Source organism: Peromyscus californicus, unplaced genomic scaffold, assembly GCF_007827085.1.
Source record: "Peromyscus californicus insignis strain IS unplaced genomic scaffold, ASM782708v3 Scaffold_6__1_contigs__length_162567912, whole genome shotgun sequence".
NCBI lineage: Eukaryota > Metazoa > Chordata > Mammalia > Rodentia > Cricetidae > Peromyscus > Peromyscus californicus.
Genome location: NW_026294584.1, coordinates 159,290,920 through 159,306,058, shown reverse-complemented (window position 1 = coordinate 159,306,058; position 15,139 = coordinate 159,290,920). Strand labels below are relative to the sequence as shown.

Here is a 15,139-nt window from a genome sequence, read left to right as displayed (position 1 = left end):
GAGATTAAAGTCATGTACCACCACCACCCAACAATGTTAAATTTTTAAAAGGGCAGTAAAATTATATACTCAGAATATTATAGAAAAAATGAAAGGAAACATACAAGCACACCAAAGAAGCACACTCTACGCGGCAGGTCTACAGGTGACTCTGGCTTTTAGTCTTGTTCTTAATTTTCCTTCCTGGATTTGTTCAGGATTTTATTTTAATTTTGGATACACATGGATTTAATGTGTAAGGGTGTATTTAATGTAAGTATATGTGCCACATATGTGCAGCGCAGGGCCCAGAGGCCAGAAGAGGGTACCAGATCCCCTGGAACTGGAATTACAGGCATTTATGAACTACCCAATGTGGGCACTAGAAACCAAACTGAGATCCTCTGAAAGAACAGCAAGTGCTCTTAACCCATCTCTCCAGCTCCTGATGACATTTTGAAAAATGGGTCTTCATTATATTTTTTTCTATACTACTCAAATCTATAAGGTACATTCATTACTTCTGCGATTACAAAAAAAGTAAGTAAATAACAATTTCAAGAATAACTACATAATGAACAATAGATGGAAAGCCGAAGGCTCTCACATTTCTGCAGGTAGCAAGTAAGTTACAATTAAGACCACATCAGGAAGACAGCCACTCTGTACTGAACTGGGCCTAGCACAACATTAGGCTTCTTGGTGTCAGAACAAAAGCTGCATGTCCCACATATCAAAACATACTTTGGAAATTCATAAACTGAAACCTTTTCTACCAGGAGACTTATGCCAACACACCAAAATTATCTCTACAAAACAAACTAGTTGGGCAGGAAGTTTACTAGGAACACCCTAAAAACTAATAATTGTTTTTACAGCTCTGAATAACACAGCCAGCTCATGTTGGTACACAGTGTAACATAAACAAACCATCTCCAGTGAGTCTGTCTGCTTCTGAACAGGACAGTGTGAAGCTCAGAGCACATGGCTTTGCCTTGGCAACAGTTATAAAATTAACTCTTAAGAGGTTCACCCTCCCAAAGGTTGGTCTTGAGGTCTCTGAGATGGTTTTCTCATAGCAACTGATAACTACAGCAAGCCCTTTGTGCTCCATATCTTGTTTCATCTTGATGACCCTACAACAGACATCTGGGGCCAGAAAAGGCTTTGTCAGGAGGGCTTTCCTCTGTGGGATTCCTAGGCACACACATCTCTGGACCCTACCACAAGATTCAGTGGCACTCCCTCCTATCCCCAGGTTGTGACATAGAAAATGTCTCCTGACATCATCAAATGTCTCCTTTGAGTCAGAATCAGCTCCACTGCAAGCCACTGCTACAGAAGCATACACCATTACTGCCCTCACTTGACAAATGGGCAAGTGAAGCGATGATCCCCAATTCTGTACTCCATGTGTCTCCAGGTAGGATGCCTCTCTTACATATCCTGCCTATTGAATCATCTTTCTACCCCCCATGGAGCCAATAATGGACTTTAGCACATGCTGGTCCGAGAAACCTTATCCTCATCACATATTTATTTACTTCCTACTAGGATCTTAGCAAAAATGCCATGGTCTTCAACTAGCATATAATCTTCTTGAAAAAGTAAGACACATCCAGATATAAACTGTTTGGAGAGTCTATCTTGAAGAAAACTCTTCTCTCATCTATAAAACAGAAGCAATGCTTATTACATGTGGCTCTCACAATTAGCTGAGATAGCACAACTGAAGTTCTTATTGTAAAGTACACTTTAAGAAACAACTACATACCAAATGAACAGCAATAAACAAGTCTAGCATTAGAAAACTCAAGGTATCAAATGAGTTACGCTGGACAACCTAAACTCCTCCCCTACATAGCAGCTGTGCATTTAAAATCTACAACGTAGGTTACCTGATTCCTTGTAGAGTTCTTTGGCTGGGCTCTGAAGGGAAGACGGATTTAAGCAAGAAAAGCAATAAGGAAGAGGGCTCGTACCTGTCAAGCACGCCAGAGGTGAGTCCTTCTGCACAGGGGCAGGAAAGACAAGCTTGGAAAGAGATCAAGATCAGGTGATGGGACACGGTGTCACAGTGAGACAACAGCCAGGCAAAATCTAAGAATTATTTTTTCCTAAAAAAATAAATAAGAGTTGCTACAAAGCACATCCTCAACTTCCATAATGAATGTCTCAGAATAAAAGATGTGCATTCTGACATTTAGGCAAGAATTCACCAGAAACATAAATGCTTAAAGCTGTATAACTAAAGATAAAGTCAATCTGCCATAATTATATACTCCAACTTCTTTATCTCAGAGTCCAATTCACCTTGCTCTTCTGCTCATCTTTCACCAAAGTGAAAGCCCACAGGAGCCAGATCTTTTCTAAATCTTAACTTCAGTAAGTAAAAGTCCCTAGAAAAAAAAATGCTGGCTAAAATTTCTTAAAGACTGTGCAGGCCATATCATACCTATCTCCATGCAATCTCTACCTCAGGTTTACCTGTATGAGAATCCTGATGTAAGCCAGAGCCAAGGAAGACAGGAAACAGATGCAGCATGAACACTCTGGGCAAGGGACGATTCCCACCCCAGGCAAACAGAAGACAGTGTGAGATTTCATCATGCTACTAAGAATGGCACATGATTTGAAACTTAAAAACTGCTTATTTCTGGAATCTTTGATTTAATACAGCTGATCCATGTCTGACTGCTGATAACCTATACAGCAAAATACAAAACGAATCATGAAGGGACATCACTGTGCCACACTCCTCATTACTGGATTCTTTAGTCTTCTGCTCCAATCATGAAGGGACATCACTGCGCCACACTCCTCATTACTGGACTGCTTTAGTCTTCAGCTCCATCATCCTGACATCATCACCACAACAAATCTGAAATACCACAACCCGTTGTCTTTCCAGCAAAAGCTCTGACTGGAAGTAACTAGTTAAAATGAAGATCAGCAGCAACCTTATCAAAACTAGTATCTAATGTAATGGCCTCTGCGTCACAGCCTCTCCCTGTAGCGCATTTCCGGGTGCATTGGTAGCTTTAACCGGTAACTGAGTGTGGCACCAAAACCAGCTATTTCCCACCCCTTAGAATGCTCAAGTTTCCAAGAAGCTAGCCTGGGAACCATTAAGCCATTAAGTCTGGTTGTCTAAAAATTCCTTCTTCAAACAAGCCAAGTTTTCCTTTGTCTGGTTTTTTTGTTCTTTTCTTTTTTTTTCTCCCCACTACTTTCCACTTCAATAAATTAACTGACTGCCTCAAGACACATCCTGGTAAATATGTCACTTTGTATTGTTTAGATGAGAGATTGCTGTCATTATTTCAAGTTTTTTCCTCTTGACCAATAATCCCTAGAGCCAGTTCCTCTGGAGCCAGAGCAACTTGTCTATGAATTTCCTTTCACTGCTTCCTACTCTATTGAAGACTGCCTGCAGAGAATTTAGTCAACACTTAACCCTTCCCATAATATTGTTTTCCATTTCTCTGAGTGCTTTCTTCCACCCCACCTAAACAAGAGTTCTCTAGAATTCAAAATTAACCCACCACCCTCCACCCAATTTTGTTTCTCTCCCTGTCCTTCTCCCCATGCCTTGTACACACTCACTCCTTGATCATACTTTCTCCAACCCCAGCTACTATGTCATGCCTCTCCCATCAACTCCTTGAGGCAACAGACAAAATGATCACCTGCAGCTCATCACTTTCCATGATCCTCAATGTTCTACCCTCTGGATTCCTTCTCTCTTGTGCTACTCAAACTGCTCTCTGTGAGTTCACAAAAAGCCCTGGCAGGCTCCCCTGTCTACCCTTGCAGTGAGTCTGCTGCCTGAGATGGTATGAAGAATTCCAACGCAGGGTTTACCTCTTTCTTTGGCCACCATTTTTTTATGGTTCCTGCTCCACCTCCCTGGGTAGCTTTTCTTTTGCCTGACCACTCCTAAATGTCACATGCTCCCTGAATGTTGTGTACTTGCTTCTCTTTATTTTAAATCCTTTTCTTTGGAAGTTCGTCTACTCTTAGCTTTTATATGACAGTTCTATGGAGATGGCTATCAACCTAGGAATTTTCTCACACTGCAAACTTAAATTTCTAATTTTTGTTTAAAATCATGTGGATAATATCAACTCACAATTCCTTTTTAAAAGATGTATTTATTTGTTCGTATGTCTGTCTGTGTGAGTATATGGACATGTGTTTACGCAGGTGTGTACACATGCAGAGACCAGAAGGGGGCGTCGCATACACCTTCTATCACTTGCCACCTCTCCACCCACACCCCTTTGAGGTAGGGGTCTCCCCTGAACCTGGGCTCATATTTCTTGGCTGGACTGGAAGCCACAAAGCCACAGCAATCCTTCTGTCTCAGCCTCTCTCAGAGCTGGGGTTACAGGCATTTGCAGAGATGCCTGGCCTGTTACGTGGATGCTAGTATGCAAATTCCAGTCTTTGTGGTTTGAGAACAAGCACTCTTAACCACAGAGTCATTTCTCCAGCCCCCACCTAACAATGCTTAAAAGCCTTTAGTATACTACTTACAGAGCCAAATCAGAGGCAGGAATATGGCCTCGAACTCTACCTACCTGACATTAGTGACTAACCATCAGTCTGATTTATAGCATGGTCCCCCATCCCCACCCAAGCCCAGCTCATACAATCTGCATGACCTTGACGAAGTTGCCGAAACTCTCTCTCAGTGCCTCTGAGCCCTTGTATGTAAGGTACACATAATAGCAATACTTTCTCCTAGAGCAAATGCAGGGATTAAGTTAAAGCATGTAAGATGTTTACAAGTGTTTACTGCATAGCAAGAGCTAGGTAAGCATTAGCAACTCTCACTGATAATATTATTCACCTAAAAACCTAGTGAGATGGTTATGTTATTAATTTATACAGTGAGAACACAAAGGTTGATGATAATGTATGAATCATAGTGCGATCTGGAATTCTAAAAGGTCAAACTTAACTCATCATATTTCCCATTAAAATTCCACTTTTCCTTATGGCTCTTCTTGGTTAAGGGTCATCTATTCTCTGTGGTCCCATTTTCACTTATACACCTAGTGATACCCAGCATACTATTTCCAAACCCTTCTTTATAGTCACCCTCTTCCACACCTTAAAAAAAAATCCCCAAGTGGGAGCAGCTTGTCAGATATTCAATGGAATAATAACAATATCTGTCATCAATCCAGGGCAGGTTGTTTGCCAAGAATAAAGCTATTAGTGTTTCACAGACATTACCATACTTAATCCTCATAACCACCCAAGTACTCCCAGTTCACAAGCAATTTAATTAACCAAAATCACATAGCTAGTCAAGACAAGGGATTCGAATCTACAATCATCTGGCTCCAGAGCCCACACCCTTCATTCCTGTAGGGTGTGGCTAATGAAATTTTCATAAGCATATCCTTTACTTTCTCAGAGTTGGCGAGCAGACTTCTGGGTGTTCTGGTTTAGGAGATGAGAGCTAAAGGAACAATAAGTAGACAGAGACAAGAAACTGCAGTTACGATGCTGACACACCCCCCAACCACTCCACCTACGTTAACTGAGAACCTACTTGGAGTAAAACTATTGAGTTACTCAGCTCCCATTCTTCAGGGTCCCTACAACATGTTCCTTTCAAAACAGCTAACATCTTCCATTATAGCTAACATCTTTTCTTAGAAATCTATATGCCAGTGGCAGTCAAGAGATGGGCAGATGAAATCTAATACAGCAGATCCAGAATACCATTTACTTCTCAGCCTCCAATTAACTTCCCAACCTGCCTTTCTAAACTCTTAAGCTTTCTATCTTCAGTGCCATTTTTATTTTGATTCTTATTTCTAATGATTTCTAATCCTTGCAAAAAAATAGCAACACAAACATCAATACTACCACTTTATAGATAGGAAAACTAAAGTTGGCAGAGCTTAGTGACTTGCCAATATTAATCTGCTATAAACAACAAGGCAAGACTTCTAATTGAGTGCCTGTGGACCTCACATAGAACAATCTCTTTTAATTATTAAAAGAATAAGCTGGTTTTAAATCCAAACTCAGTTAAACCACAAGCGGCTTCAAGTCACCAACTCTTACATGGTAATGTGAAGGGTATGCCATTCTAGAGAACCAAAGTTCCTAAGCAGAGAAAACGATCAGAGAAAACGATCAAGAACCTTAATTCTGTGTTTCAACACTTTCTCCATCGTGCAGTTACACTCTAATGAAGGTAGGGGATGGGAGAATGTGAAAGTTTGACAAAAACATCCAAGCAGCTGATCCGAAGGAAACAGTGAGACCAAAGTAACTTCACCCATGTGTCCCAGCAGACTCACAGGTTCAACCAGATAGTTTTCTGATTCATCACTACTTCCCTTTCCTTCCCCCTCTCCACCTCGGCCCACAGCTAACTTAGAGGACAACCCACAGGCTCACAGACTCTCCCATCATTCATAAGAGAAAGTAGAGTGTGTTCAAATTTTACTTCAAAAAAAATTCAATGAGTCAGCATCTTAGAAAAAGATAATGGTTGCAGGGGTGTTCTTTGTTCAACTCCACCTGCGCTTCAAAGTTATTACATGATTAAAAACAACAACAAAACTCAATCCTCAGGGGAGTCCTTGCCCTGGAGGAGATAGGAATGGGGGGGGGGGGGCTGGGGGGAAGGGGGGCGGGAGGGGGAATCCGTAGCTGATATGTAAAATTAAATTAAATTATAAAATTAAAAAAAATAAAAAAACAAAAACAGGCCATTAAAGTTCTTCCTGTTTTCATGTTCTAAATGAAGTAAATTCAATAAAATTTCCCTACTAAAAAAACCCATGCAACTCTGTAGCAATGAGATAACATTTATACAAAGTTGTAAAGCTAGAGATATGATTGACAGCAAAAACAATATAATAAGAAAACTTATTATATTGCATCCTGTTTGCCTGAAGGATTTGATCGCTTCTCTATGCATAAAATCTGGTCACTGAGAACAGTATCTTTTTTAATATTTTTATTTTATGCCTTGACAATTTCATACATGTATACAATATACCTTGGTCAAATTCACCACTACTCCACTCCCCTTTCCTTCTTCTCTGGGATACCCTCCATATACACACATCCCTCTCTCCCTCTCTCACGCGTGTGTGTGTGTGTGTGTGTGTGTGTGTGTGTGTGTGTGTGTGTGTGTGCAGCCCATCTATAGGGCCATCCATTGGAGCAACCTACCAGAGGCCACACCCCCAAAGGAAATGGACTCTGGCTTCCCTTGCAGGCTATGGTTCCTCAGCTAAGAGTGAGGTCTCATGAGCCCTTCCCACTGAAAGCACCATCTTTAATCTCATTTCATCTCATCAAGTTTGCCCCGTTATCAAAAACACATGCACTATGAATAGCATACCTGAAGATGTGTGCTTTACATCAAAAGCTTGATTAATTAGAGATCAGGTAAAACTACCCCACTCACACTCAAGCTAATAGGGTGCCCATGAAATTTACAGCAAACCCCAAACATTACAGTGTCTGATCTTCCCCCTACATGCTCCATTCCTGAGCTATGAGTCTTTGCCATAATGACTGGTCCTCTATGCACCTTAAATTCATACAATCCCTGCATTCATGGCCGTTTTCAGGTGTCACGCTGTACAGAAAGCACTAAATGGTCTGTCTATTCTCAACTCCTTAAACTTGCCAACAAAAACAAAGACATGTGTGTGGGCTGATCAAAATGTGAGTCATACCACGTTCCAGTGAGACACACAAGCCAAGTGCAGTCACAAACTGAGACAACAAACCCACCTGGCCCATTCAAGAGTCCAAATCCACATTTCAGAAATAGAAACTGTCCAATGCACAGACTACTTCGCATTTAACTCAGACCCTCCCTTCTTATTCTGAAACTACTTAACAAGCATGTAAACATAAATCTTTTCAGAGAGGCCAATTTTTAATCTAAAATCCAACTGTTTGGTATTTCAATTCCTTCAAAGTAGAAAATGAAACAGAAAAGGAACCCTCACCACTTTGCTTTCTAACAACAATATAATTACTGCATATCAAAGAATGCAAAAAAATTAGAAGTCTTTGAATTCTGTAGGGTGGGTTAATTCAGTTTAGGGTTTTTTTTTGTTTTTTGTTTTTAGCCATGAGCCTTATTTAATGAAGCATTAATCTCTGTGATATATGTGACAAAAGCTGCGGGGGTTTCGTAGGCAATGGGTTCTGGTACGCACTGCAATAAATCTGAGGAATAAGTAATATAACAGATGAGGGAATTATATAAGCCCACAGAAGTTTTTGGACAGTTTGATAACTGATTTAACTGTAATTTTATGAACTTTTAATATGCTGGCCAGGGGACACTGTGCTTTATTTCTAAACACCACCCAGAACCAAAACTGAGCTTTAACCTTAATAACTTTGTATCTCTCATTTAAACCCAACTGTTTGACAGTGGTTTTTAAAAATTAGAATCATGGGGCATGAGAGATAGCTCAGCTTGATCTCTAGCAGCCAAATGACAGCTCATAAATGCCTGTAACTCCAGTTCGAGGTGCTCCAATGCCTTCTTTGGGCCTTCAAGGATATTGGGCATGTGGTGTATAGACATATGTGCAGGCAAAACATCTGTTCACATTAAATAAAAATGTGAACACACACATACACACAAAAGAAAAAGAAATCAAGACACAAACCCAGTATGAATGGATATCTAGTCATTAACTCATTCACTCACTGTTTTGTAAAGGTAATTCAAAGCAGGACAGAGACATGTAACATCATTGAAAAGACAGTGTTAAATAAGGTTTTCCTTCAGTTTAAGCTTGAAAATTAAGCTATTTAGAATATATGTACCTTAAAAATTAGAGATGAAAACCTCAAAAACTCAACTTTAATATAATAATTTGTCAGCATAATTAACTATCAAACACTCCATGGATATAAAAGATTTTTAGGAGCTGGAGAGATGGCTCAGTAGTTAAGAGAACTGGCTGCTCTTCCAGAGGTTCCCAGCAATCACATGGCAGCTCACAACTATCTGTAGTCAGCTCCAAGTGATAAGACACCCTCACACAGACATACATGCAGGCAAAACACCAATCCACATAAAATAAAATAAATAAATCATTAAAAAAAGAGATTTTTAAAGAAGTGAGTCAGCTGGTCAGCAACAGGAGAAAATGACCTTGTTCTGATCTGTCCCATGCTGGTACAATGAGTGACAGAAAGACTGCATAAACTATTACTGGTGCTGCCTCAAAGAACTTGCTCTCAAGAACAGTCCAAGAGAGCTTCCAGGTTGGGCATTATTCAGTTGGAATTAGATCGGGCGCGGCCTAGACTTCAAGTTTCTTGTCCAGTGATGCCAACTGCCTCTTATTTTTAATGTAGCTATTAGAACAGTAACAGTTGTTCGTCAAAAGGCATTGAATCAAAACCTAATCTCACCTTTCTCAATTAACTTACATATTTTTTAACAACTCTCATTTAATTTTCCTTGTATATTTATTTATTTAGCGTGTTTGTCCCACATATGTTACAAGGAGCTGATGCTGGAAGACAATTTGGGGGACTCAAGTTCTCTCCTTCTGCCATTCTGGGTTCCAGAGCCTTGATCTGGCAGCAAGTGCCTTTAACCCCTGAGCTCTCTCATTGGCCCCAGAACTCTCCTTTAAAAATACCATGTTGGGGCTGACGGCTCAGTGGTTAAGAGCACTCACCACTCTTGCCTCTTGTCCAGAACCTGGGTCCTGTCCCCAGCACCCACATGGGGTTTAACAGTCTGTAATTCAAGTTCCAGGGGTTCTGACACCCTCTTCGGGGCTCCTTGGGCACTGCACAGCATGGGGTGCACATACATACATGCAGGCAATAAGCTCATACATTTGAAATAAGAAATGACATACCATGCTTTATTATACCCCACCTGCCCTCATAAACATGACTGAAAAAGAGAAATAGTATTTCAAATTAAGCATGTACAGTAACTGTTATTACTCAAAAAAAGTTGTTTTGAAACTTGTCAAGAAATAATATATATATGTATATACATCCTAAAGATATTTTTTGATCGATTTGTGTGGTTTTTGAGGTTCCCTCTTTTAGCTGCATGCTGTTGTCTAAATACTGTTATCAACTATGGCTACACAATGCTCACCTTAACACCCATAGGAACTCCATATCTCTTTCCTAATAAAAGAAAAGAGCACTAGAAAATATAATATGTTTTATATAATTTCATTGAACATAAACACCAAAATTTTGCTGGGCGGTGGTGGCGCACGCCTTTAATCCCAGCACTCGGGAGGCAGAGCCAGGCGGATCTCTGTGAGTTCGAGGCCAGCCTGGACTACCAAGTGAGTTCCAGGAAAGGCGCAAAGCTACACAGAGAAACCCTGTCTCGGAAAAAAAAAAAAAAAAAAAAAACACCAAAATTTTGTCCAATATTATTGCTGGGCCATTAGTTATTTCTATGTTTAGTCCAAAACCGCAGCCAAAATTAAAATGTTCTGATCCTGTAAAGCACATACTCCCTTTTCAAAAAGCCTGTTCTTGCTGGCACACACACGTAATGCCAGAGGGAGCAAGATCAAAAGTTCAGGGCCGCCGGGCGGTGGTGGCGCACGCCTTTAATCCCAGCACTCGGGAGGCAGAGTCAGGCGGATCTCTGTGAGTTCGAGGCCAGCCTGGGCTACCAAGTGAGTTCCAGGAAAGGCGCAAAGCTACACAGAGAAACCCTGTCTCGAAAAACCAAAAAAAAAAAAAAAAAAAAGTTCAGGGCCAGCCTCAGCTACATGGTGAGAGCCTGTCTCAATGAAGAAAGAGGGGAGTGGGGAGATCCTGGTCAAAAAGTCTGCCCTCCAAATACCCTGCGCTATTTCAATATTCCAGGAACTGAGAACAATACTGACCAAGGTGTTCTGAAAACAAAGCAAACAAAACACAAATGCCCTTTCCAGGTTTGACTACAGAGATATCTTTTAAATTCCATCTTTAAAGTCCTCTATCCCCACACTTCCTGACTTGGGTTTACTAGATTCTTGCACAGCTCCTGGAAATGCCCTTTAGGTCAGAGTTGGGGATGCAGCTTTTGACTAACAATGAGGTCCACTCCTACTTCCTCCAGACTTGGCAACCGAGAGAATCCTCTCTGCTGAGGAACTGCTGCCCTGAGAGGGGAAACTTGCTCCACTCACAAGTCCCAGCTATGTGCTTTCTTTTTCTTGCTCTAAGAGCTTGAAATACTGATAGAGCCAGCATTAGAATCAGTGTGTTCGGAGTTAATTTTCCCCCAGAAAACCAATCACACTCAGTGACCTGTGCACAGAAAAATCTCCCAGCAAGAAAAGGGGTTTGAAACAAGAAATAAAAATCAGAATCCTACCAAAGACAATTGCTCTCTCTATTTAACAGACTTTTTGAGTTCCCTCTGCATTGCTCTCAATCCTTACTGGAAGCAAGGATTTGTTTTTGTCCCACATGTTGGAAAAAGTCATATTCTCATTATTAAGAGTTTGTATACTAAGCCTTCCACTACATTTCCCTGTTAAAACTCCTTTCCCAACCGGTGTGCTGGCACAGGCTTTTAATCCCAGCACTCAGGAAGCAGAGACAGGCAGATGTCTGTTGAGTTTCGGGCCTGACTGGTCTACACAGTGAGTTTCAGGCCAGCCAGAGCTATAGTGAAACTCTGTTTTAAAAGTAATAAAATAAAATGTAAACTCCTTTCTCTAAAAATGAACTCTGAAAACACACCTAACAGCCTTCATTCCACCTTTACTCAAGAAGCCCCAGGCAAGGTCTAAATTGTCAGCAGCCTTCCTAACCGTTCTGGTGCGTACACGGCAACAGTTTTAGAACTGTGGTCCCAAGAAACCAGTTTTCCTACAAACGGTGAGTACATCTCAAGTGAATTTCTCAGATCCTGACTGGACTATGTAAAAGAATATCTTACATTGACATGTAAGAATAACGTCGATATTCTTTCACTTAAGCAATATATAGTAGGGTGTAAAGAAACTGAAAAAAAATATAACGATTTCTCTTTACTTTCTGGGGATGATGATTCACAAAAATCTGTGGCATTTTTAAATATTCTTCACTCCTATCCCCAAACGCACATGCACTTCCCTGCTGGTTCTGTAATAGTGTAGGAGACTGGGTTCAAGCACACATCCCTGGTGGGCATCTCTAATAATACGGGGAAACTGAGATTCAGGGTCTGAGCACACTTTCCAAGACTGGAGTTCTGTGATATTACACAGGGATCAGGGAATCCGGGGTTCCGCTACAGTTCTGACTGGAATCTGTGGTACATCAGCGGGAGTGCAGGGTGCGGAGTCCCACTCCAGTTCCCTGACTGGAGACTGGTGTGGTGGAGACTGTGGGGTGTGGGATCCCAGCACACTTCCCTGATTGGAGTTGTGTGGCATCAGTCTGTGGTGTGGTGGGGAGGAGTCTGGAGTGTGAGATGGGCGCACACTTCCCTGGCTGAGTCTGGCGTGGTAGGGAGCCCATGGTATAAGACTGTGCACACGTCTCTGACTGGAGTCTGTGGTGTGGAGGGGAGACCGGGTGAGAGCTGGGAGCACACTTCCGTGACTGGAGTCTGTGGTGGGGAGTCCCAGGATGTGAGCTCGGAGCACCCTGCCCAGACTGAAGTCTGTGGTGTGGAGGGGAGTCCCGGGTGTGAGCTGGGAGCACAGTTCGCTGACTGGAGTCTGTGGATGGGAGTCTGGGTGTGAGCTAGGAGCACACTGCCCTGACTGGAGACTGTGGTGTGGAGGGGAGACCGGGTGTGAGCACATTTTCCTGACTGGAGTCTGTGGTGTGGAGTCCCGGGGTGTGAGCTCGGAGCACCCTGCCCTGACTGGAGTTCTGTGCTGTGGGGGGGTCGGGATGCAGGGGCCGCGGACCGGGACGAGCCCTTCCTGTCAGCCCCAGGCTGCCCCCCACTCCCTGAAGTGGGGGTCCCGGGGGACGCGAGCGCGGCTCGCAGGAGGAACCGCCCGCGGGCTTACCTGGGGCGGAGGGCCGCCGAGCTCCACAAGTTGCGGTCCCGCCTCCCGGCGCCGGCGCGGCTGCCAGATCGCTGCTCCCGCGGCGGTCGCCCCGCGCCCTACACGGCGACAGGAGCCCGGGCCGGAGCACGGGGCCGGGCTGACATCACCGCCGCCCAGGTGCCGCCTCCCCTCGGTGCTCCGCGGCCCGCCCCGCCCCCGGCGGGAACCAGCCCCGGGGGCGGAGGGGGCGGGGCCTCGCGCCTGCGGCCCGCTGATTGGCCCGGCGCGCGGTCACTCCGAGGCGCCGCCGGGGCTCCCACATTCCTGGCGGAGCCCGGCGGAGCTGGAAGTGGGCGTCGGTGGGAAGCGCGACTGGCTCGGCTGCGGTCCGAGCGCATTGAAAGGACGGCGGAGAGCCGTGGGCTCCGGTCGCCGCTCTTCCCGGAGCAGAAGCGGCACTCACCCCGAAAACCGCCTCCGTGTCGCGGACGGGGCGGACACGGCCGGCGGGGAGCCCTGCGGATAAAGCGAAGGCCCGGAAGGCCAGCGCGGGCCGCGGGGATCCGGCCCGGGGGAAACTGAGGACTTGCAGAGATTGGGAGGACTAGGGCATCCCAGATGCGGTCACCCTAGCGCTGCGTGGTCAACTGTTGGCGCTCAACCACGTGGTTGCTTTTGCATGCAGTGACAAAAAAAATAAATAAAACCACACACCATGCAAGCTTTCAGGCAAATAAAATGGACTCTGCTGAGGGAGAGGAAATTTTACTATTTACATTTTGGTTTTGTTTTGAGACAGGATCTCACTGTATCCCAAGGCTGATTTTAAAATTGTTACCCTTCTGGGCTGGCCTTCCTAGTGGCTGAGATTGCAGGCCCACACTACCAAACCCAGCACTAACCTGTTCTTTAAAGATTTGCTTTTATTACTTTTGTTGGGTTTTTGTTTGTTTGTTTTTTCGAGAAGGGTTTCTCTGTGTAGTCCTGGCTGTCCTGAAACTCTGTAGACCAGGAGCAGAGATCGGCCTGCCTCTGCCTCCTGAGTGCCGGGGTTAAAGATGTGCGCCACCAAGCCTGGAGAAGCACTAGGTTCACTGGCAGTTACTGGCATTGGAATTACTGGCAGCTGTGAGGTAGGAGCTGGGAACTGAACTCGGTGTTTCTGCAAAAGGAGCAGAAGGGCTTAACTGTTTGGCCATCTCTTCAGCCCCTGCCCTAAACTTTAAGCACCATAGGTTGCTGTTTTGATGCACAATTGAAGAGGAAGAACCCTCACGACTGAGTTCAAACCACACGATAATAATTACTGTTGAACCAATTGCAGTGACTGAGCTAACAATTAAGAATTAACTACTATTTACTCTCCGGTGGATATCAGCGGCATAATCCTCTTGGCTGCTAAGTCAGGAAGGTTCTCAGGAACCCTTCTTTCAATTTCCCCATCAGACCCAGGACAGAATGGAATGATGAAAGGTGACTTTATGTATACAGAATATGTATATAGGTGTCAAACTATAGCCATCGTCATCTAGAAGAACAATTTCTGTTAGCTTTTTGTTGGCTTTGATTTTCTGGGGGATGGAAGATGTCGGGTTTGTGTGTGTGTTGATTGGTGATTTAATTTGATTTCAGTTTTTTTGAGGCAGATTCTTAGGTAGCTGAGGCTATCTGGAGCTCACTATATAGCAAATACTAGCCTCGAACTCAAGGGCCTTCTGCGTCCTCTTCACCAATGCTAGGGTGAAGGTGTGTGACATGCGACTTTCCAGTTGGCTTGTTTGTTTGTTCTTTGATTGATGTCATACATTCACCCTTCTGCAAAAATGTGGGATGGATTCACAATGTCCATCGTTGCGCCCCATGTAATCTTCCCAGCCCCCCAGTCCATGGGAGGTACATTGATTTTAACACAAGGAGCCAGGCTCAGCAAGGCTCCCAGCAGCCTGTAACTGATACGGGGGATCTGACGCCCTCTTCAGTCCTACAGGGGTACTACACACACAATGCACACAGGTAACTGGGAGCGTCTGACACGTTTAGAAAAAAAGAGCATTGACTGTTCATACTCCACACAACTTTAGACGTTCTAACACTGCAGAAGTAATCTAGACTGAACCACTGTGCTCACGCCTACTTTATGTTGTCACATGGTATTTGTCTGACCGACTCTATTCCAA

General features: G+C 43.7%; 1 protein-coding gene across 9 annotated transcripts in view; it reads right to left on the bottom strand.

The window, feature by feature from the left end:
• Positions 1–13,114, bottom strand: part of Ppfibp1 (PPFIA binding protein 1) — a 152,909-nt gene extending 139,795 nt beyond the window's left edge. For 7 of the 9 annotated variants that reach the window (XM_052719317.1, XM_052719319.1, XM_052719321.1 and 4 more), the window contains exon 1: positions 12,981–13,113. The gene's annotated coding sequence lies outside the window, so the exon portion shown is untranslated. Of the gene's footprint in view, positions 1–12,980 lie in introns of all 9 variants that reach the window. The other 2 variants (XM_052719318.1, XM_052719320.1) reach the window with 1 other exon arrangement.
• Between the last annotated feature and the right edge of the window lie 2,025 nt (positions 13,115–15,139).